This window comes from Callorhinus ursinus, unplaced genomic scaffold (genome assembly GCF_003265705.2).
Source record: "Callorhinus ursinus isolate GAN/ISIS: 27379988/994484 unplaced genomic scaffold, GSC_fseal_2.0 scaffold22, whole genome shotgun sequence".
Lineage (NCBI taxonomy): Eukaryota > Metazoa > Chordata > Mammalia > Carnivora > Otariidae > Callorhinus > Callorhinus ursinus.
Window position 1 is genome coordinate 4,091,255 of NW_027397084.1, and position 23,195 is coordinate 4,114,449.

The 23,195-nt window shown below is 41.9% G+C and overlaps 1 protein-coding gene and 1 long non-coding RNA gene across 9 annotated transcripts in view; one reads left to right on the forward strand and one right to left on the reverse strand.

Annotated features, from left to right (window-relative positions):
- The window catches only part of RUNX2 (RUNX family transcription factor 2), a 240,342-nt gene that overhangs the window by 120,375 nt on the left and 96,772 nt on the right, over positions 1-23,195 (forward strand). The gene's annotated exons all lie outside the window — the stretch shown is intronic.
- The window catches only part of LOC112838024 (uncharacterized), a 44,830-nt gene that overhangs the window by 4,788 nt on the left and 16,847 nt on the right, over positions 1-23,195 (reverse strand). The window contains exons 3-4 of the long non-coding RNA XR_003211862.1: positions 958-1,186; positions 221-371 (exon numbers count right to left, since the gene is read on the reverse strand). This is a non-coding gene — a long non-coding RNA (uncharacterized lncRNA). The remainder of the gene's footprint in view (positions 1-220; positions 372-957; positions 1,187-23,195) is intronic.

Consider the following 23,195-nt stretch of genomic DNA (forward strand, 5'->3'; position numbering starts at 1 on the left):
TCCTGGGAGAAATGTCACACTTCCAGGTGACAGCAAGGTTCACGTGACCTGGAGCCTGAGAGATGCGATCCGCAGGTCACCCTCGAGGAATGTATTGGCACAGAGGAGGAAGGAGATAGGAAATAGGCAGGATTTATTTTGGAAAACAGAAACCTTCATGCATTTAAGAGCTGGCAGAGCAGTGGCAAAGCCGAGCAGAATGAACTGGAGAACGACTTACTGAACGCGCCGTCCCTCGTCCACTTTGCAGCTGGAGCGCAGGGAAGCCAAGAGCCTTGTTTCCTGGGTTCGCCTTGCTCAGTGGAGCCAAACGTCTGTTTTTATTTTTAGATTTATTCTTGAGTCCACTCTTTTGCTTCTTAAATACCTGTCTGAGCAAATTGTGTAATAACAAATTAGCATGCCTGCAGATGGTTTGCTCGGAGCACTCATGACAGCTCTCTGATGAGACTATGAAAGACAAAGTACACATATGTAGCGTTCTCAGATGAGTTCTTTGTTTTGAGCTAAGTGGGTATAATTTTCCCTAAAGGAAAAAAAATAATCAAAGCGACTAAAGAAGCAGACTTTGAAAACAGGTGACCCAACTGGGAAGAAGGCTAAGCGGGTGTGGTGCTAAGCGAGGGGAAAGGAAAAATACTAAGAAAACATTTTTTCTTTCCTTCCACAATAACTTGGGCTCTTTGGTCCATTAAGCACACTTAGTAGGCCCTGGAGCCACTACACTTGACGTTTCCAAAGCATCATTGCTGCTGGCAAGCCTGCAGCCCACCGTTGGCTCAGAAGTCACACCCGCTTCCTCTTACTGGCCTCCTTTCTTCCTTGTCTGTCATATTTTCTTTGTGGCCTTGGCACTTTGGGACATTATTTTCGTGATTTCTACGCTTGGGTCTCCCCCACCCACAGATAATTTATTTTTAAGACCCCCTTCGAAGGATTCTTAAAAACGACAGCTACCTTTTCTGTGGCAAAAGTCGGCCTGAAGGAGATTGGTGGCTCCTCTTTTTTGCTCTTGAGGTCAGGAGATTGAGTGGGAAGGAAAAGCAAGTGAAAAGAGGTGTGGTTTACTCCCACTACAAAAAGGAGCTCTCTTCTGAAGCCTTCGTTACAGGAAACGTCTCTTCATGGCCCATGTGTGGACAGTGGAAGGGTATTTATTCCTTATCTTCTGTCTGCCTTCTAAGTCCTGTGAACCAAGGAATTAGCTGTGAAACAGACGGCGTATTCTCTGAAGCAACACAAGACCCATCAGTGTACCCCACCCCCCTAAATGGTTTTGTTGTCTGTTCTTCCTGAGCTCCTTTTTTTTTTTTAACCTTGAGGGCTTTACTTAAGACTTAAAAACCAACCTGCCTTTCCTTTAGAGAAACTGTGATAGGGATCCAGTGAGAGCAGCCAGCAGCAAGGGCTTTAGGGAAGGTTGGACACATGGCTGTGAGAATGTCTACAGGGTAATCAAGAAGGACAGAGGTTTTCATAAAGGCCTTGAGGTTCAGAGGGAGCAAGAGTGGATGGTTCGGATAGTGTGCCAGTGGAAGGCCCTGTGCCTTGATCCCTTCTCAGGGGATTCCCACATGGACTCCCCTGGGTTTTTTTTAGAAGTCTACATTTGCGACACAGATCAGACATCGCAAGGAAGCATGCTGGGGCTGGGGCTGTAGGAGTTTTTGGATTCCATCATTAGGAGATCATAGGTAGACCAAAATGTAGGATACGTGCCCATTTTATTATTTGCAGAGCATATTTTTGCCCCTCTTTAATATATTATTATATTGGTTCCATATACTGTGAGACCTGATGCAGCATTTCCTTGGTAGAGCCAAGCAGGAGAGGTGTCTTTCTTCTTTGCTCTCATCCAGGCTGTCTAGGAGCTGTGCTAAGGATGTGGTTTGATTGTAGTTAACTTGTCACAATACTAGCCCAGCGGTGGCATAGGAATAGAAGTTAGTTCATAAGGAAGGGACTTGATGGGATATAATAGCACCAGTCCTCCATTTTTGCTGAAGGTTGACTTTCCATCATCAGTCATAGCTCAGGAGAAGCCCTGAGGGGAGCAGAATGACCACTTCATCCTCTTTTGTTAGGAGAACTGAAATATAATGAAAATTTGCAACGGAGTTGGAAAAAATCTGACACGGAAAGATGAAATGTAGCTTTTGCAGCATGAGATTTGTGGCACAAACTGACCAGAGGAAGGAAATCTGATGATCTAGATAGATGCCTCTGGTTATTACCACTTTTGCTGTGTGCCCCTGTGCTAGAAACTGAACAGGATGAGTCAAATATCGCTGTAAATAAAAACTTCACGGGGAACGGAAGATCCTTGTGGTTGAAGGAATAGGTGGCTTTTCTGGCTCATTTATAAATGTCTCCTTTCATTCTTTTCAAAGTTGGAATAAGTTGCACTAAAAGTTTATTGGAAGAAAACCATTAAAATTTTTTTTTATTATTTTACTTCATTTTATTATTTTTTTGCTACTGGGAAGAGCTCCTGAAACTGAGCCATGGCTGAATTATAATCTTAGTTCTAGCCCTGGTGCTATTTGGCTAGTTCTTGGTAGTTTTCACATCAGGAAAATATGGTCACATTGATCTATTATCTTACTATTGGTCTCAATTGCCAGGCAGTTGGAAGACTCATGGTTATAAATTATTTAAAATAATTGCTTTAAAAAGATTATTATTTATGCATTAGGATATTAAATCCCAAGACCTTTACACACTTACAAAGTACCTGTAAGCCATTCTACAAAATTCTGATGTTGATACTTAGATCTTTTTGTCCTGGGTGACTCTGCGCATTAAAGTAAGTTAACCTCAGGAAGAAAAGTCAGTTTTAATAAGATATCTATGTCCTCTCTTTCTTCATTAATTGGGCAAACGCTTCTAGCAAGCCTGCTTTTTGTCGGAGCCTCTGAATGTTGGGTACTGATGAAAGAACTTTGAGAAGCTAACTTGGAAGAGACACAGCAAAATCGAGAATAAAGCCAAGTTCAGTAATCAGTATTATGCTGAACATATCAGGACACAGAGGGCTTAATTTGTAGGGAAAATGGGCAGGGTCTCCGCTTTTATTTTAATAACTTACGAAAGTTTATGACTAGTCAGTCCTACTTTATTGTCAGTTGTCCACTCTCTGGCCACACCCACATCTTCTGACAGCTTTCCGTCCCCTGTCCCTGCCACATCTGCTCTAAGCCCTTACTGAGAATTCAGTCCCACGGTCTCCCACCTCATCTCCAATGATCATGACACCATTCTCTTCTCTTCTTTGTCTTTCGGTCACCAGGTCTCCCTCCTTACCAGCACCCTGCAAGCTCTCTTGCTCTCTCACTACTCCCTTTGCCCAGAGTAGGGGGGCACTTCTTTGCCTTACAGAATGGGCTTCCGGGTACATTTTTGATTCGAAGAAGGGTGTCCAAAGCTAAGGAGAGTGTAACAAAACTCATCCAGTGTAAATAGTGTGTGTGCACGGCAGGAGAGGAGCATGAAAATTAATGGTCCGTTGGTTCGTGGGGCTCTGTGCTGGATGCTTTACGTCCATTTTCTCCTCTTTTACAAATGAGGACACTGAGACCTCAAGAAGTTGTGTTTGCCAACCCAGTTCCTTTGCCATAGCAAAGCCAACTTTGTTTTTTGGCTTCAAGTCCTTACGTTTGCTGCTGTTTGATGCCAGGGGCTTTGAATGCATGTAATTTGTGGGGAGAAACTTTACAGAATTTTATCTCAGAGGTTAAGGCAAATCTAAAGTAAGTTAAGTCTCAGATACTATTTGTAGTTCTTTATCTGTCCTTGGTGCAATGGGAAGTGGGAAGGACTAGGGCACAAGGTGAGGAAGCCCCATAGAGAGAAGGTCTCATGTGATAATTAGCAATCCAGCTTTGGACTCCTCTGGCTCTGGCTTATCTTTACGAGGCCACCTTTTCTTCTTAGAGAAATTGAAATTACCATCAGTCACAAGGAAGGAATTCTTACCTACTATATGGGATTTGTTTTTTCCTGTTAGCCTTTAATGCCACTGTGTGTAAGTGCTCAACCATTGTCGAGAAGTAGTAATACTTCTCTTTTTTGGTAGTTTAGATTATGTGGAAAATACACTGTGTTGGTGAACATATAACATGTGTGGGACTAGTAACAAAAGCATATATGATGTTCATTCAGTGCTACCCATTATTTCTTTTTACATTTTGAGTAACATTTATTTTTAAGATGTAATTTTTTTAGAGCAGTTGTAGGTTTACAGCATAATTGAGAGGAAGGTATGGACATCTCCCGTGTCCCTTGCCCCCACATGAGTACAGCCTCCCCATCATCAGCAGCTCCCACCAGTGGTACATTGGTTACAACCAATGAAAGCACATTAACATATCATGATCACCCAAAGTCCTTACTTTGCATTAGAGTTCACTCTTGTTATACGCAATATGGGTTTGGACAAATGTATAATGACATATATCGTTTGGAGTAGTTTCATTGCCCTAAAGATTCCAACTCTGTTTATCCCTCCCTGGACAAAGCCCCTGAAAACCTGTGATCTTTTTCATGTCTCCATTGTATTCCCTTTTCTAGAATGTCATATAGTTGGAATCATTATGCAGCCTTTCCAGATTGGCTTCTTTCACTTAGTCATATGCATTTAAGTTTCCTCTATGTCTTTTCATGGTTTGAGAGCGCATTTCTTTTTTTTTTTTTTGACCTTTTTAAAATTAATTAATTAATTAATTAATTGTTATGTTATGTTAATCACCATACATTACATCATTAGTTTTTGATGTAGCGTTCCATGATTCATTGTTTGTGCATAACACCCAGTGCTCCACGCAGAACGTGCCCTCCTTAATACCCATCACCAGGCTAACCCATCCCTCCACCCTCCTCCCCTCTAGAACCCTCAGTTTGTTTCTCAGAGTCCATAGTCTCTCATGGTTTGTCCCCCCTCCAGTTTCCCCCTCTTCATTCTTTCCCTCCTGCTATCTTCTTCTTCTTCTTCTTTTTTTTAACATATAATGTATTATTTGTTTCAGAGGTACAGGATTGTGATTCAACAGTGAGCTCATTTCTTTTTAATACTGAATAATATTCTGTTGCTTAGATATACCACAGTCTATCCATTCACAAGAACATTTGTTTTCATTTAATTACTACATAAGAAAAACATTGGTTGTAAAAAGTTCAGAAAATTCAGAAAGCATAAATAAAGAAGAAAGTAAAAGTCACTTGAAACTCAACACCAAAGATAACCCTAGCTAGTATTTTGGTGCATTTCCTCCCAGTGTTTTTCTCGAGTGTATATTTGTGTGTATGCATAAATATTAACGTATCCTTTTTATTTTATACAATTTTGCTTATATCTTCTAAGCTGATTTCATTTGTTTTTGGGGGGGAGGGGCAGAGAGAGAGAATCTCAAGCAGACTCCACACCCAGCATGGAGCCCAACAGAGGGCTTGATCTCATAACCCTGAGATCATGACCTGAGCTGAAGTCAAGACTGAACCACCCATGCACCCCCCTTTTTTTAATTTTTAGAAGGAAGTGGGCAAATCTCTAGATGGTAAATCTTCTGTTAAGTAAAGATAAACATTTTGAAAATTAGTTCATAAAAATTGGTATGAAATTTCTTTTTTTCTTTTTTAAAGATTTTATTTATTTATTTGAGAGAGAGAGAGAATGAGAGATAGAAAGCATGAGAGGGAAGAGGGTCAGAGGGAGAAGCAGACTCCCCGCCGAGCAGGAAGCCCGATGTGGGACTCGATCCCGGGACTCCAGGATCATGACCTGAGCCGAAGGCAATCGCTTAACCAACTGAGCCACCCAGGCGCCCTGAAATTTCTTATTCTAGTTCCTTTAAGAATATTCTAGCCCATGGGCTTATTTACTTCCTGATATAGTTGCCTACCTCACAATATAACTTACAGTAATTGTACATCTTCCTCCTTGCTATTCTTCTTGTCTCTTTTTTCCTTTCCTTTTATTCCGTTTGACAGGTGCTCATGTGATGTCTGGCATGTGAAATGGTCAAGTGTATACTGTGCCGGGGGCCATAATCAGGCTTTGAGGGGTTCCTGTGGCTCTTCCTCACACCTCCTTGAGGTTCCATCTCCATATTCCCTCATTTGGAGTGGTACTGTGTGCCTTTGCTTAGGATTCTCAGACCTTTCAGAAAATATTCTATATTTGTATAGTTTACAAAGTTTATGTTATTCTTTTGACTTCACAATAACTATGTGAAGTGGGCAGAGAAGAGATTGTTTTACAAGTGAGAAAGAAGCCTTGAGAAGTTAAGGGACTTGCCCGGGGTCACACATCTCTATTAAACATTTCATGTATTAAAAATGGCTTAGTATGACTCAAACCAAATTCAAGAAGAGAAGAGGTTCCAGCTGAGAATTTAAAGAAAGTACAGAAAATATTACTGCAGCCAAAATTATTTCAGGTTACTGTAACTGGAAGCTTACCGATTTTTATGTGCTTTTTTGTTTGTTTGTTTTTTGTTTTGCAAAAGTAAGTAGTGGGGGCACCTGGTTGACTCAGTCGGTAGGGCTTGCGACTCTTGATCTCAGAGTCCTGAGTTCAAGCTCCACATTGGGTGTAGAGCTTACTTAAAAGAGAGAGAGAGAGAGAGAGAAACAAAAGTAAGTAGGGATCAAGTACAAGTGAAGAAAAAAAAAACAATTTAAATCAATTAATGGAGAAAAGAAATGTATGTAGGAAAAAAAGATTGTCTTCAACATAGCTGCTCACTGATTACTGGGAAGGGAAGGGGAAAATAGTGCTTCACTTCTCCCAACAGAAAAAGGCTGTGGATCAGAGATAGCTGAATCAAGGGTAGAGTAATTCTCTCCTGATCTATAGGAGATAAGGTGTCTGGTGAAGGGCAAGTGGAAGGAAGATCCAATGCCAGACAAAAGCTTTTCCAGTTTCTGGAGGTCTAGCAAAGACCTATTGCGAAAGGTAATAGAATACAGATTCAAGATTCTTAGGAAATCCTTAAATGTAAAACATCCTCAATTCATAAGGATATCTGGAAGATCAGAAACATCCTGTTTGGCAGATACTTTATTTTAAGCCACTTAGTCTACCTGGAAATGTAATTTGAATATTATTATTTTTTATTCAAAACTTGTGAAAATGAAACCAGCTTTTCTAGTGTCTGACTTCTAATGTCCAAGGGGCTAAGTGAAGTAGAGAAAAGCAGCAGCATCTCTGTGGAGGAGTCTGCCCCACAGAACAAGGCGGAAGAACTAAGCCAAGGCAGTGGTGACTTGGCCAAGGAGGGTCTGGGACTGAGGGGAAAAATCAGAGGCTGAGTCAGCTATCAAGGTCAAAAGCTCTGTGGCAGGTTTGCCGAGGCGGTTCTGAAGTGCATTTTTCCCTGTTAATAAGGCAGGAGGCATATTGGCATAGACTGGGATGAATGGGGATGCTCTGATCATGTGAAGCTAAACAAATGCAATGGTGCGTTCTGGGTAAGAAATTAAAAATGGCAACAGTGTGAACTTAAAAGCAATGCAGAGTATTTGTTAAGCATCCTAAAGTCTTGATGAAACTACCTAGAGGTCACGTTTCACTGTTGTGACATTGACAAATCAGAAGGAAATACTGGGTTATTAAGGAGCCAACTGTGATAACTGCCATTGGATTTGGCATGGTAGAAGCCATCGGTGATCTTGGCAAAAAGAAACGTCAATAGAAGGATAGGTTCAAGAGATCATTTGGTGAAAGTTTAAGAGAAAATGGAGGTTAGGAAGTGGGGAAAAGGAATTCAGAAAGTGAACACACTTTTAGAGTGTTCTCTGAAAGGGCGTTAGAGAAGTGGGTCAGTAACTGGAAGCGGATATGGCAGAGTGGGGAGACCATTGGGACTTTGAGTCACAAAACTGAAGGCCACAGTGCTGACCCTTCATGAATGAGCATCCCTGACAAATCACTTTGTCTCTCAGGACCTTGGTGTCTTCAATAGAAAAATGGGGATAATGAAACCTACCTATAATGATGATTTTAGAAGATTATGTATAATAATAGTTTTTCATTTGTAAGCGGCAAAATCAATGTAAAAATCTCATCCTCTTTAGCGTGTAATAGACATTCTCAAAGAAACATCTGATCACTTGGAGGAAGCTGAATCCAGAAAAAATAGATATGAATGCCTGGGTGAACTGAAGACCTTTATTAAAAGCTCTGGGAAGTGGAAGACCATAGGATGTGTAGGGGAAGGACAGAGAAAAGCTGTACTGGAACAGAAGGTGAATATTGGAGAGAAGAGGAAAATCAAGTTGGATCGGGAGAACTGGGTTGCGAAGGCAGGACTGTAGAGGCCATTCAGAGGGGTCTGGGGCAGACGGGGGGGGGGGCTGTGGGTTCTCCAGCAGGATAGTTGAAAGTGGAAGGTGTTGCATTTCTATATAGCATGGAATTATAGGAATTAGAGCAAATTCTGCCTTTGTCTGTAGAAGATCTCAGTGTTTCAGTGAACTAGGATATTTTAGTTTGGTGGAGGAAGCAGGAGGAATAAAAGACAAGAAGAAACAGGAAGGAGAAATATGAAGGCAAGGAAGCCAACCGGAAAGGTACTTCTCCAACCCACGTGTGGTGAGAATCAGAATTGAACTTTATTGTTTGGGGGTTATGTGACATGAAAGTCAGTATTAACATCCTGGAGAAGGAAAGTGCAAAAGGAAGGAGTGTCTCAAGAGGGTAAACATTGATGAAAGGAGTCTTAGGTCAGTCAGTCATCAGGTATTAATATATTGAGTACCTACTATGTGCCATTGCTGTTCTTGGCCTTCTTCTGGGCACTCTTTCAAGCTCTGTTCTAAGCGTGGACCACAACACCCTTAATGGCAGGAAATGTGTGGGAGGAAGCCAAACTGTGACAAAACTAGGCTTACATTTCTTTTTCTTTTCTTTTTGTTTTGTAAGAGCTTACATCTTAAAGCATTTTCTGTATCATCTTGTGCCTATTGCATAGTTTGCTAGGTGAATTTGTAATATTTTTTGAGTTAGCAGCATTAATCTGTTGCTGCAGTTTTTAAAAAAAAAATGTGATTCGTTGATACACATTAAGCCTTAAAAATGCTCTTAGGGCAGCTGTGGTTAGAACTCATGACCAGATTTGGCTTGTCCAACTGCAGAAGAACACCATCAAAATCAGTTCCCCCCAGCCATTCATGTGATACTCATATAAATAAATAATCAAAATAGAAGATACTAAGATAAATAAGAGAAAGCATACAGAGAAACATTGATTTAAAATAAAGGGGAAAAGGGCTTCATTTCTGACTATCTTAAGGAAATTGGTTTAGTGTATTAAGGGTTTAGAATCAATGAACTGCACGGCTGGGCATTTATGTGAAGAGAGTAGACAAATGCATGGATAAATGAGCTCTCCAGTTGGCTAAAAACTAACCTGAAGCCCGAGATCATGAGTGCTAAATAATTTTGAACTATAGCTTTGTGTAATTCATCAGGACTAGGACTCTGGTTTTAATGGTTTGTGTAGTGAGACTATTCCACTAGTCACAACAGAATTGTAAAAAACAGCGTATTTGTAATTGATGGCATTAAAATGGTGGACTTGGGTTTGAGTTCTAAAGCAGATGTTCCGTGGTTCAGATTAATTTCTAGCAATGGTTTTGGAGGTTGAAACCAAGATGCGTATGAAAGTAAACATTTCCCTTGCAGAGCAGATAATTTGAAATCGAATGAAACGTCAGCAAGTAGGCACCAGCTACAAGTTAATTTTGACGCAGATGTCTGGAAAGCATCACCAGTTAGCATATTTTTCACGAGAGCCACCGTGTAGTATATTGTCTCTCTGTGCTCATGGAAGGAAAGAAACACGTTACTTGTTGAAGCCCAGACATGTACTGGCTGGCCAGAACCTGAGGCTGAAGTCATCCCCTTTTGGACCTGCATGAGGATGCCAGCACTGGCATAGGCAGCTTCGCAGGGGGGCCAGCAGCTTGTGTCTGAACTGAAACAGGCTCCTGCCACAGCCAATCTCTTTTCACCAAATATCCATCAGTGACTTCTAAAGCGAAGGTGTCTTCACCAAATGGCTTGGTTCCTGGGTCGGTTCGTTGTCTTTCTGTCCAGTCTTAGGAGCACAGGAAGCAAAATGCGCGCTGATAGTTTCTCAAGGAAATAAATTTGTTTTGTTGCTTTGTTGCTTTCCAGTAGAAATAAAATCTTTCCACAGAGAAACAAGAGGAAGAGTCTGTATAAGGAAGCATGTATATCATCCTCAGGTATATTAAAAAATGAGATGATAAAGACATAAACTAGTAAAGTAAGGCTGTAGGATGGGCTGTGCACTAAATAGGCTGATAGTAAGACATTGTTCATTCCCTTATTTTTCCAGAAGGGTGGAGAGATTTCCTTTCTAGCTGGGGAGAAAACAAATCTTTCCCACATTAATCTTTATTTCATTTGGTAAATTTTTTTCCCTTTTATCTTGTCAGTAGAGTTGAAACTGATGGATTCCCTCAGCACTTAAGTGTCATGGTAGTAAGCCAAAGAAATTCATACAGTGATGCTCACGTTTATGTAACACTCTTTTTAAAAAATATTAATTTTTCCTCTTCTTAGTTTTGCTCCTTTTTTCCTTCAGTTTAGTTTCTCCTGGCAAGAATGGGGTAGCTCAGTTTATTTGTTATTTTTCTTCAGCCAGATCATATTGCTGTGAGACAATACAGTGAAATATTTGCATCCGGGTCTTCACTTTAGGGGGATGTTTCTATTTTTATTAATTTGCGGGACAAGACCAACTAGACAAAGAGTTGGACTCATTGTGGATTGTGTTCAAAATTTTAAAAATGTTTGCAGCAATGGATATAGCTGGGCTCCTGGATGAACATCCCTAGGTTCTCCATCAGGGATGTCTTTCCCCACTCATGTTCAAGTTCCCAGCATACTGCCTGTCAGGTACTAGTGACCAGTCAAGTCTTAGAATGAGTACATGAACTGCTAAGTGATTGCTAAATCCAAGAAGTGCCCTAAATAGAATTTTCCCCCTTTCATGGTCTAGGATGGTGATGTGAGAATAATATGAAATGAAATATGAACCTTTGTTTCATTTTGAGAAGTGTCAGCATTGTAAAGCTGTATCTCCACTGGGGCTTGGGTGGCATCCGCTGCCTCAAACCAGATCATTGCATCTTTTACTTTGTTCTTTACAGAGCTGGAAAAACATAGCCGAGACCTGTGTCAGAGCATGATCCAATACCTACAGGGTTTCCTCCTTCAGAATCTGGATATGATTGAGCAGATAGCTCGCCTGATCACTAATGTCTCTCACTTGACCCTAATGAATAGCCTTATATCATTGGTTACATCAGAAGACATCATTTTGATAGCTGTAGGCACCTAACTGTGTCTTAGCTGGGTTTACGGTTTTTTAAGTTGTCTGGACAAAACCTCTGTTGGGTGTGAATCACAGTGTGTCTCATTGCTCAGTGGGACCGTGGCAGCCTCTTCGGTATCTGGGACCTTTGTGTATAACACGGCTGCATCATTGCTTCCACACAGGAGAGCTCTGAGGGGAGGGGCATTGGTACTGAGTATACAAGATTTGCCATCTTTTTGTGCCGCGCAAGATAAAATGTTTATACATTGGACACGGTGTTTTAGAATTTCGTGTCTCTTTCTTTTGTCTCTACTGTAGTTCCTATTAATTCACCCAGTGACTCTGGGGAGAGTAGCATGCTTCTGAGATATGGTCACCTGTGTTGCGACATATGTATAAGCCTTGGCCAAGCGATTTCTTGTGGGCATTCCATAGATACTCCGAAGACTTCAAGGTCCTATTACGATCTCAGGGGATCTTTCAGAAATACTGTTCAGCAGTGTTCCCCAGCCCTGAGGACAATGTCCACGACACCTTCCAGTGGGCCCACTGCCAGCCCATTAGGCTCCTCCCTGGCACCAGACCCAGTATGCCCTTCTCTGCCCACTCCCTGAGCCTATCTGGGGGGTCAGGTGGGTAAGGCTTCAGGGACCCTAAGGAGGCAGTGGCGTGGAAACATGACAACGTTTAATCCGTTCTTCTGAAATACTAGTTTTTGGTTGTTAATTGTATGATATATTTCAGGTTTTGCATGATGTATTCAGCAGCAGATAAATAGTTCTGGTCACAAGAGTCTTACTCTTAAAGGACTCCAACTTTAGAACCACACTTACCTTGTATAATGAGCATCAGTACTAATTTGATCTGAGCTGGTATAGACTACTTAGTTAATAACGAATCAGCCTGGCCTAGTTGATGTGGTCACAATATTGTTAGCTGTGACATTTGTCTTCTCTTCTGTATCTGTAGCAATGCAGTAAAGGCACGTCATCTCTCCACGCCTCAGTTCCGTAACTCTGATGTTGCAGCAGTAACTCTAATCTTGAGATACCAAGAATATCAGTAATAATACCTCACGTTATAGAATATGCATGACAGCCCTATGATGTAGGTGCTGGGATGCTCTCAATTTAAATGTGAAGGAAAAAGGCATTGATGTGGGAGCCCCAGCTCTTGCCAGTCTGTAGCATCTCCCAGGTGGTTGTGCAGCATGGCTGTCTAGGTCCCCAGGCAGGGTGGCCGGTCTGGCTCTGGCACCTCTTCACAGAGGGGCTTGGTGAGCCCCCCCACTCCCCGAGTGAAACTTTGTAGTTTATAGTAGGAGCCCTAGTAGGACTGGGCAGTTTATTTTTTTCCCTCATTAAGTCCCCTGGAGAGATAAAGCCTGTTTTCATGAAACAGATGTTTGTTAGGGTGCTTTATTTCCTAACCAGTATAATTTGTACATCCAAGTGGCTCATCATAGAATCTTCGAGTTGTCCCAGAGGCCACTGAGGCTCTGTTCATTTGTTAGACAGATAAGAAAACTGGCCACCAGTCCCTGGCACGTTTTGTTGTTTCTTCAGACTTACCGTCCTAAGACGTTCTTTTTTCTTTACTACTCCTTTGAGCTGATATCTTATTTCTCTTCTTTCTAACCACCAAACTTCTTTAAAGAGTCACTTAGACGTGTCGCCTCCACTTCCTCACACCCACTCACTCCTAGCTCCTCTCAGTCTGGCTTCCGCTCCCCAGCCGGACCGAATCTGCTGTCTTGAAGTTTGCTTGTCGTCTCCCTTGGGTGGACTCGACCCCTCTGCAGCAAGTAACCTGTTGATGACCTCCTCTCCCTCCACCCTTGGCTTCCACCATATCGTAGTCCAATCTCCTCCTGTCTATCTGACTGCTTCTCTTTCTCTTTTGCTTTTTCTTCTAAACTCCCACTTAGCTCCTACAAGTGGACATCGCCGCAGGTTCTGAACTTGGATTTCCTCTCTCTCTGTTTCCTTGCTTGCTTACATAAGGCACCATCACATGAACAATCACCCTGATTTTATGAACAGCTCCCAGGTCTTTATCTTTCATCCCAACCATCTTCAATTTCCCCATCTTCCTTAACCCTAAAACTGGTATCACAAAACCCTTTCGATCTTTGATCTTTAAATAATGTATCTCTGTAAAAGCTATCCCTTTCTTACCTTAGTATAGGGAACTAGCAACGAGCCAGAATTACTAACTATTCTTCCAGCCACCAGTGTCTTTCTCCTTACAGTTCTCTTTGCACAATGCTGCTATTCAGTCTCCCTGAGGCTCAGCTTTGATCATGTTAATATGCGGGCATCACATTGCAGGGTACCACATCCCCGCATGCCACCCAATCAGTTACAGGCTCCTCAGGTGGCTTCTGTAAGCCCACAGTCACTTGGCCCCATGTTATCTTTACATCTCCTACCACTTCCCTACACACATGGTAGTCCAGTGGTTCTCAGATGTATTGGAGCCAACACCCTCCCCCTTTTTATAACAAATACTCAATAATTGTCCCTTTACTACCCTGAAGTGAAATAATTGGTTTTCTATATCTGTCCACTTAACTTCCAAAAGATCAATATAATGCCATGATAGTAGCATAAAGGAAAATGAAAGAACTTAATTGAAAATAAAATTGTACTGATACATTTTAATGTCTTAATACTCAGAGAAGAATGTGCTAGAAAACATAATGAACTAGCCAGCTGTGTGGATACGTGTAGAATGTGGTGATGATAAATTGAGCTTGAATGCAGGTATGTATTAGTGGCTCAGATACCAAAAGTGACATTATTAGGGTTGGTGAAAATTTTCTGAACTCTTGAAAAGCTCTTGGTAAAATTCTTAGTAGAGCAAAGTAGGCTCTTCTCTTGATTTCTAGGTAGTTTTATTCCTAGAAGATCCAACATTTTAAAACTGTAGAGAAAAACCTTTATGTTTATATTTAGATAGAACTTTCGTTCTAGGCTCCGGTAATTATAACCAGATTTTTTTTCATCTACTTGACTGTCTGATGGGTTTTCTAGAAGTCATGAGGGATGTGGAGAAACTTTTCATTGTGTGGAACTGTCCCATGCATTGCAGGGCACCTAGCATCCCCAACTCTGCCCACCCAGTTACGGTCCTGTACCTACAGTCACGTGACAGTTAAAACCCCCTCTGTGAATTTCTGAAACCTCCCCAGCAGCTGGTACTATCTGTCTTGAGAACCACTGCTCTGGCCAGACTGTTCTCACTGTTCCCTGAATGTGCCTTGCCTTTCCCGAATTGCATACATCTTTTCATGCTGTGCTTTGGCTTGGAAAATGTGTCTTCTGTTTCCATCTCTTGAAATCTTACCCACCTCTCTAGCTCAAATGGTACTTATTCCATGACGCTTTCCTTCAGGAGGGATGTCTGCCAGTCTAAAATCTTGGAGCACTCTGGCTGCAATACTTGACGATGCTTGAAACATACTGCTTTATGTTAGTTATCAGCTTGTAAGATCCTCGAGGATATAGACCATATCTAATGGGAGGTTACATTCCCCAGTGTTTCTCGCAAAGTGCCTTGCACATAGTACGTGCTCACTGAATGTTTATTTGTGAACAAATGGATAGCTCTTAAAGAATATTTATAGAGAAAAACAAAAGGGGAGATTGATTTTAGCTTGTAAAGTGACATTTACAGTTTATCTTCTAGTTGTAAACTTCTAATAGTACAAATTCATATCAGAAAAGCACATAAAAAGTCTATGGGTCTCTCTCTCTCTCTTTCTCTCTCTCTTTATTCTGTATATTCTCTATCCATAGCAGGAGTTTGGAGCAAAATTAAGCTAGCCTTCAAACATTGTAGAGCACATGTGGATCAATGTGGCTAAAGTGCCTTTTTATCATTCCATAATGTAGAGATAAAATCAACTTTTGAAGTCAATCAGGATGCCCGTGCAATTTCCCTGTTTTCCTCCTTTATTCAAAAACCTCAAAACCACTATGGGTAATTCCCTCAAGATTGGCTTCTAACACGTACAGTCTAAAGAGTGAGCAAGGTTTCCAAGAACTGAGTGCTTGCTACATTTACTCTTTATACTCCATTCGCGAGCATCTCTCCCCAGTGACACGAGCTGGGAAAGCACAGTGCTACCTCCACCCACTTTCATCTCTAACTAGAGTAGCATGAAGCATTTGTGCAGTCTTTTCTTCCATGGCTTCATTTTCTGTCATCTTAACTCCATCACCAGTCCTCAGCCTCCTAACGACATCCGTATGAATGAAATCAGACCCCTTCCACAATGAAAAACACATTGAAGCTACTGCACACCACCATTGCCACTGGAAAAGTAGGTATTACTTTTTCTGTCAATCCAACTGCGGCACGGTGGCAATGTCTAGTTTTGATGGTCACGTTTTAATGCATTCAATAATTAGTCAAGCCATGGGTGCTAATCAACAAAGGTATTGTTACTGTTAAGGATGATGAGACACCTAGCGGCTCTGGGTTTATGTATTTTTTGAAGTAGAAGTATTTGTCTTTGAATGTGGAGATCGTGTAAAGTGATCCAAGAAAGCGATCTGGCCAAATGACATGATTAATTTTCATTCCCTTTCCATCTCTTTCTTCAGATGCATTTGAGCCTTGCCCAGACCCCAACTTGATAGAAAAAAGCCCAGACTTTGGGACAGATCAGTCAATTAAAAAACCAGCTTTTCTTGTAGTCTGAGAGACATGTGATGGAGTACAAAGATGGGCTCTGCCTTCAGAGATTTTACCTAGAGCTGGGGAGTTAGAAATACCTTCCAGAGGAGATTACAGAGAAGTATATGATAAGTGTCAGGTGAGTGATAACTGACAGAGGGCCGCAGGTTTTGGGGATGAGATCATCATGGACCCTGGCCCTCCTTCTCAGTCCAAGATTGCCCTTTGATCAGCCTGTTCTTCTTCTTTGGTACCCAGAATACTTCTCTTGGTCACTGGGAGTTTCCCTTGAGGCTCAGAAACCGTGCCTTCTCTAGCACCGAGGCTGGGCATTGAAATGTCTCACTTCCAGGCCAGTTTCCCTTTGTAATATACCTCTTTGAAGACAAACCCCAGCTCTGTTAGCCCGAGACTCTGGCAGGTACTGCGGCTTTGGAGGAGGCAAAATGTTTCCATAAAAATTAAACAGATTCATTTTAACTCACTCCTTCCACTACCTTGTCCTAGGGAAATTTTTATAGGCTTTGTGAATTCAGGTCCCGCAAATGAGATTTAACCCAAAACCCCATAATAATGGTATTGTGATAATTAAAATGGTATAGCTATTTAGTTTTGCCCGTTGAAGCCAAGGATAATGGAAAACCAAGCCAGGAGCCATGTTAATATGCAGGGACACTGTGGGGTGGGGAGAGGGGGTAGGAGATTACCAGGTCTTCCCATTCTTTTGAGCAAAAATGTCTCAACTTCTAAAAATCTGGTGGAATGATTCCCACTCATGGGCTTCACCAGGTTTGTAACATCAAAAAGCAGGTCCACACTAGAGGAATTCCTGACCGTAAAGGGTATGGATGGCTTAGGTACAAAATGCTAAGTGTTCAGGTGATGTTTAGGTATATAAATCAGGGAATTATTCTGTTTTTAAATTCCTAAAAAGCAGAGTTTGTGTTTTGTGCCTTTTTTTTTTTTCTCTGCAGAAATCAAGCAATACTCATACCCCTCACTGCAGGCATCTTCAGAGCTTTTTAAATTGAATAGAATAGTTGAGAAGATGGTATCCTATTATTCTGTCGAGAATGGAAGCTAGGTCTGTTGACAGTTAATTTTTCAGGTTAGCCCTCCTTTTCTCTGTTGAGCTCTGACTTTCTACTTTGAACGGCACACAGCAGAGGCTGGTTTTCTTTCTTTAATAGAGCTCTGTTCCTGTTTTACTGTTTTAGTAGTACACTATCGAAGTAAAACTTTGGTACTTGCTAATGTTTTAAGAGGATAAATCTGATAAATGATGGGAAGTAGAATTATTTTTTAATTAAGCAAAGTTCAACCAGAACCTGCTTGGCAACATAGTTCTCATGCATGGCTAAGCAGTTCCCAGTTGTTCTGTTTTTAAGAAATTTCAAGATTTCCAGTTTGTTTTTTATTCAAACATTCTCCCCGGATTGTTAGAAACAAAAATGCCTTAGTGTTGGCTGTGCAAAAATGAGATGTAAAAGTATTCCTGGAAATGAAAGTGAGCAGAGAAATTTCTCTGCCCAATCAGTAAGTACATATTCAGAAGCAGATAGGAAAAGTGAGAGACAGAATTTAGGTCCAGGGTATCAGCAACAAAGACAAAGTTTTAATCAAATGTGCATGATGTTGGAATTAGATTCCCCCCCCCCCCAAGTAAAAGACCATCCTTGGGTTTTCTCCTGTTCCGCCAAGTACTCCCTCCCAAGCTTTCGATATGTTCTACGGGCCACACACACAGGAGCTGGGCTGTCTGTCATAGAACCCAGATGCCCAGCTGTGGAAGAGATTCTTTCAGCAGCATCCGTCTGTTTCTTGGCAAGACTTTGAGGCAGTCTAAAGAAAACAGTCCTGGAACAGCCTTTGGGCCTGCCTTGTGGTTAATGCTGTGCCGCTGTGTATCTGGTTCCTGCCCTGACCTTGCAGGCCTGGACGCTGCTTTCCCTGACGTCTGTCTGTCTGTCTCTCTTAAAGAATATTTGTGATTTTACTTCGATTTCGCGACATTCCCCTGGACAGCTAGAGAGGCTTGGCTCTTTTTGGGGGTTGTTTCTCTCACTGATTTAAAGAGAAGTGGGTAGGTATTGGAAGGCACAGGTCTTATGGGAGGGAAAGGATCTTTCTGCAATGCGCCAAGTGCGCTGGCAAAACAAAAAGTAGTTTTTGTGGGTTTATTTTCAAACTCCGTGATCTTTAATAGTCTGAAAAGGGAGAGTTAGTTCAATTCATAGCCAACTGCTGTAATAAAATTCAGGTTCAGGGGCAACCTGGCGTGGGTCAGTGTATTCTGTTCTTAGGGAATATTCTTAGGCTTAAAGGGTGGTCTTCTTTGAAAGCACTATTTAATGGTTGTATTGTTTGGTTTAAATCTTTATTTTTACAGCATTTGTGTTGTTCAGCTTTTGCACTGAAGGGATTTTATTTTCCTATTCTCTTGATTATTTTAAGGTTAGCAGTTGAATGTTGCTAAAATTTACACAAGGGAGTGGTTCTCCATTACCCTCCCCCAATTCTACCCTCCCCCAGTCCTTCTACCTGCCAATTGTGTCTGAAATAATTTCCCAGCAGTGCTGTTGACTTTGGGAGATGCAGTATTTCTGGTTCTTAGTGTGTGTGTGTGTGTGTGTGTGTGTGTGTGTGTGTGTGTGTGTGTTTCCTAATATCTGGCTGGTAATTAGTTATTACTCAACGTGGAAGTTCTGTTCATCTCTCTCCTCTTGACCCACTCCGAGAATTAACATGTGGTAGTCAAAGTGGGGGTGCCTTATATATGACGACAGGTGCTAATCTTCAAGGAAATTTACCTTGCATTCCACCCATTAAGGGTATGGTACATAAAAATGGCTTAATGTCTCTTTGAAGGTGTCAGTGGGCATGTGTGGACCACACAGAATGGGTTTCACTGCAAGTAATAGAGTGAAATTGTCTGCATAATTATTTTCGTTGGATTGAGAATCAGCAGCCCTCGTTGGGTTCAGGAAATAAACCTCTGTTAAAACCATATGGCACTATTCTCAGAAGAGATGTTATTACAGGGCCACTTCCCTCTGAAATTTTGAGTCAGGAGTTCTTGAAAGGAGTCACATATGTTTGAGAATGAATTTCAAGTTTTCTTACTCCAGTGTCGTTATGAAAGTCAGATGTTTTCTTGCCTTTTTCACGGATGCCACCGTGGTCAACAGGTACAAGGTGCTTGGGAAGAGGCTGGCCACCTCCGGTATACACGTGGTGAGTTATTATCTGGGCCAAGGGATTTGGTTCTTAAAAGAAAAAGTACTCTTAAATCAGTGAAACATGTGATTTGTCAACACTGAAAACCCATCTTGAGGTTAGGATAATTATATTCTGTCTGCCCAGGCCCTTAATGCAGATTCAGTGGCTAGAAAATTTTCCTAACTACTTGTCATGGTACTCGTGTGTCCCAGAGTTAGCTGTGTCAGAGTGAAAGGTAAAGTAAGGGAATGCAGTTTGCATACCAGTCGCCGGGGAACATCTTGGGAAGAGCTAAACTAGGTAAATATATTAAATAACACCCACAATAGTTTTGTGTTTATATATAATATGTATATTTACATATATACTTAAGTATTTCTATGTGTTTAAGGACTTAAGTAAACAGTACAATGTGTACATTGCAATGATACATTACACATTTCACTTTTTTGGGGGGGCGGTCTGTTTTAGTCTTTGCTGTAGAAAGACTACAAGCAAAAGTTGATTTTGTTCATATCCTTTAATAAGCCTGGAAAATTATCAGACTCTGTAAAGCTTCCTCTGGCTGTGCCTAAAGCTAGGAAGTTCAAATGTCTGCTTGAGTGCCAGACTCCCAGCGAGTACTTCCCGGGTATTCAGTCTCGCTTTTCATTTCAGTCTCTATAGGAAGAGAGTAAGAGAGCTGTGACTGAATGCTTAGAAGGCTTTTCGGTTGCCTTAGGTGTTTTGATCATGAGAACTGGTTTTTACCAGGTGGACAGGCTGCTCGTGTATTGGTTAATCAGCCACTGACCCGCATTCTGGAAATACTCATCTATTTATCCACGAACACTTACCGGGCACCTACCATACATGTATGTTCAAAAGGGGCCGTAAGAATTCAGAGAGGACTTAGTCACATGTCTGGCTCAGGGAGAGGCCCAGTCTTGGAAGAGGGTAAAGCGTGGTTATTGATGACTGGGACTGTGTGACAAAAGTGACAGAAAATGAGAGAGGGCATAAGAAGGTGGCAGAGCCGAAGTGACATGGAAGTTCAGAACTAATTTTACTTCTGTCTGGGGGTTCGGAAGGAAGATTTTATTGAAGTGAAAGTACCTGAGCTGAATCTCGAGTATCAGTAATTCAACTTATTGGCAGAAATTCTTGAATATTAAATTCTAGGCAGACAGATGGTCACTTCCAGGAGACTAACACTACATTTATTTTTGTCATAAAAAAACTCTCGCAGCCCTCCACCTTGACCCTGGCTCCCTTTGTTAGTCTGTTGATGGAAGTTTCAGCCTGGCCCTTCAGCTTCAACTGTCGTTTGCTCTCTTCTCTGTTAATCTGGGGCCTATGCCGCATTAGGGGCCAAGTTCCCACGCTGCTTTCTCCAGTACTCTAACCATTCTGTCATTTTGTTTTTCTAGTTCTGTAGTTGTTGACTTCTGCTGGAGTTGTGCTAGTACCAATGTGACAATATTTTTGCACATGGTAGATACTTGGTTGAATATAATTCAGTCGAACAAAGTAGATTAGGTTAATTGAATTAACTTCTTAAATGCATATTGAAGCTTGTTTTCAGATTAGGATCAAGGAATAAAAATTTATACCGTGAATTGGTACGTAAAATGAACAAAATAGCTAAGGGCCTAATTTTTGAATGAATAGAAAAGAAGCCCATTACAAAACCAGTGGAGGTGATAACCGTGTTTCTTCAAGGGAAATTCTAAATTGTTTTAGATTTTAGCAACTTCTGCAGTTCACCTTTCACAGAGGGTAAAGGAAAAGGTCTAAAAATCTTCAGGCCAACGTGGTGGCTCAGACTTTTTTTTTCCCCAAAGTCCTTTTATGTGTGTTTATTAGTCAGGTTGCTCTTCTGTAAATGGTATCACTCGTGCTGTTTGCATTGGATCCCTGCCGTATCCCCATCCATAACAGATGGAGTCTTTTCTTCCATCCCTGTATGCATTCTTCAGGGCTTGTTACTTTCTGATGGACAACGGCAGTGAGCACAGAAAGGGGGAGGGCGGAGGTGAGGGACTACGTTTATTTTATTTTGTTTCCCTACCTCTCCAGAGTGCCAGTGGCACGATGAGAAGCGCTCGCATATGCTGCTCCCTGGGGATCAGGAAGGAGTCTTTCCCAGAAGATACGCTGGGAAAGACCGTTAATGGTAGAGAGTTTTGCTCTTGATCCATTGTTTTCCTCTGCTCCCCTGCATCTTTGAGGTTGGCTCCGATTTGGGCATCCCCAGTGTAATATTTAGACCACAACAAATTTTGCTTATTCTCTGACCTCTGCAAGTGGTGTAAGTACAGAGCCACAGTCCGACTAGGGACTTGGCCCAGAAAGGGCTGAGTACGTCCCAGGGGCACTTCACACTGATGTCCCACTCAATATCTGGGGCTTCCCATCTCCACTTCAACCAACCTTCTCTACTCAAATAGGGACCCCCTTGGGTTTTACCCATTTTGAGGGCCCCACAGTTTACCCAGGTGTCCAAGCCAGAGACCTGAGACTCATCCTCTCTCCGCCTGATTGTTCTGTTGTACTGCCCTGTGTCTCTGCCGTGTGTCTCTCAGGGTGTCTCACACTCTGTGTCTCACAGAGCACACACACAGGGTGTGTGCTCACACCCGTTAGCACCGCTTTTGCTTGGTTCCCGCTTTTGCTTGGTTCCCGCTTTCGCTTGGTTCCCGCTTTCCATGTCATCTCCTGGCCTATAATGCAACGTCATTTCCTCACCGGCTTCATGCCGCTAATTGCACTCCCTTCTAGATCTGTTTTCCCTGCAAGCAGAGTGGTCCTCCGAAACTGGAAATCAGCTCATGGCACACCCGTGCTTCAAATACCTCGGGGTCCCCTGTGACTTACAGGATGACGTTCAGATTGTGTGGGCTGGTGGGCAAGCCCTTTCAGCATCTGACCTGCCCACCTGCCTTCCCCTGCCCCATGCCCCCATGGCTGAGCTCCAGCCGAGCCAAATTGTTTCACTCCACACTTTTTTAATCTTTTTGTCTTTGCACTTCCTGTTCCTTCTGCTTGGAATGTCTTTTTCTTCTGCATTTGCTTGACTGAATTCTACTTATCCTGAAATACCATCTCTTCTATAAGCCCTTTCTGACCACCCTGGGAAGCTAAGTATTTATTCTTTGGTTCCCCTTTGCCTGTTCAGACTTTGAATATGCTGTTTATCCCATTGCTGTAATGATTTGCTTATACGATGCCTCTCCCAGGATGTTGTGAGCTTGTGAGCCTCCTAGTTTAGCCCAGTTCATGGTGCATAGGAAATTTTAATTGATAAATCGATAGCGTATTTGCACAGTGGCTTTACCTGTATGGGATGTTTTCACCTCTATTAATTACATGTCATCCTGGTGATATTCCTGTGATGCACATACTTTGATCCTCACTTGACAGATGAGGAAGTTGAGTCATTGGAGGAAGTTGAGTCACAGAGATGATAGATTATTTGCCCACAGCTCCTCAACCAAATTAGCAGCAAAGCTAGGAACAGACTGCAGGGTTTCTGCTCTGTGTAGTCAAGCCCAGATTTAGATAACGGGATTCTCCTATTTAGTCACACAGTGGCTGGGTCTTTTAGTGAACTTTTTTTTTATTAAGTTCACTAATTGTGTGTGTGTGTGTGTGTGTATGTGTGTGTGTGTGTGTTTGTAGCCCATAGTGACAGGTGAGGCATCCATGGCATCATTGATTCTTAGAACTGGAAGTTAGGTAGTCTGTTCTTTTACAGATAAGAAGATTCTGTACCTGAGAAGTTCACAGCTTAACCATTAGTGGCAGCACCCACATCTCCTGACGCAGGCATGCGGTATTTTTTCTTAGTCCCTATTGGGCAATCATCAGTTCTATTTGACAGAGTTTTGGTGTTTAGTGTCCCAGGTTGTCAGTAGGATGTTTTGAGCCATTAGGCCAGTTAACTCTTGGGAAGAGCCTATCCTGGGA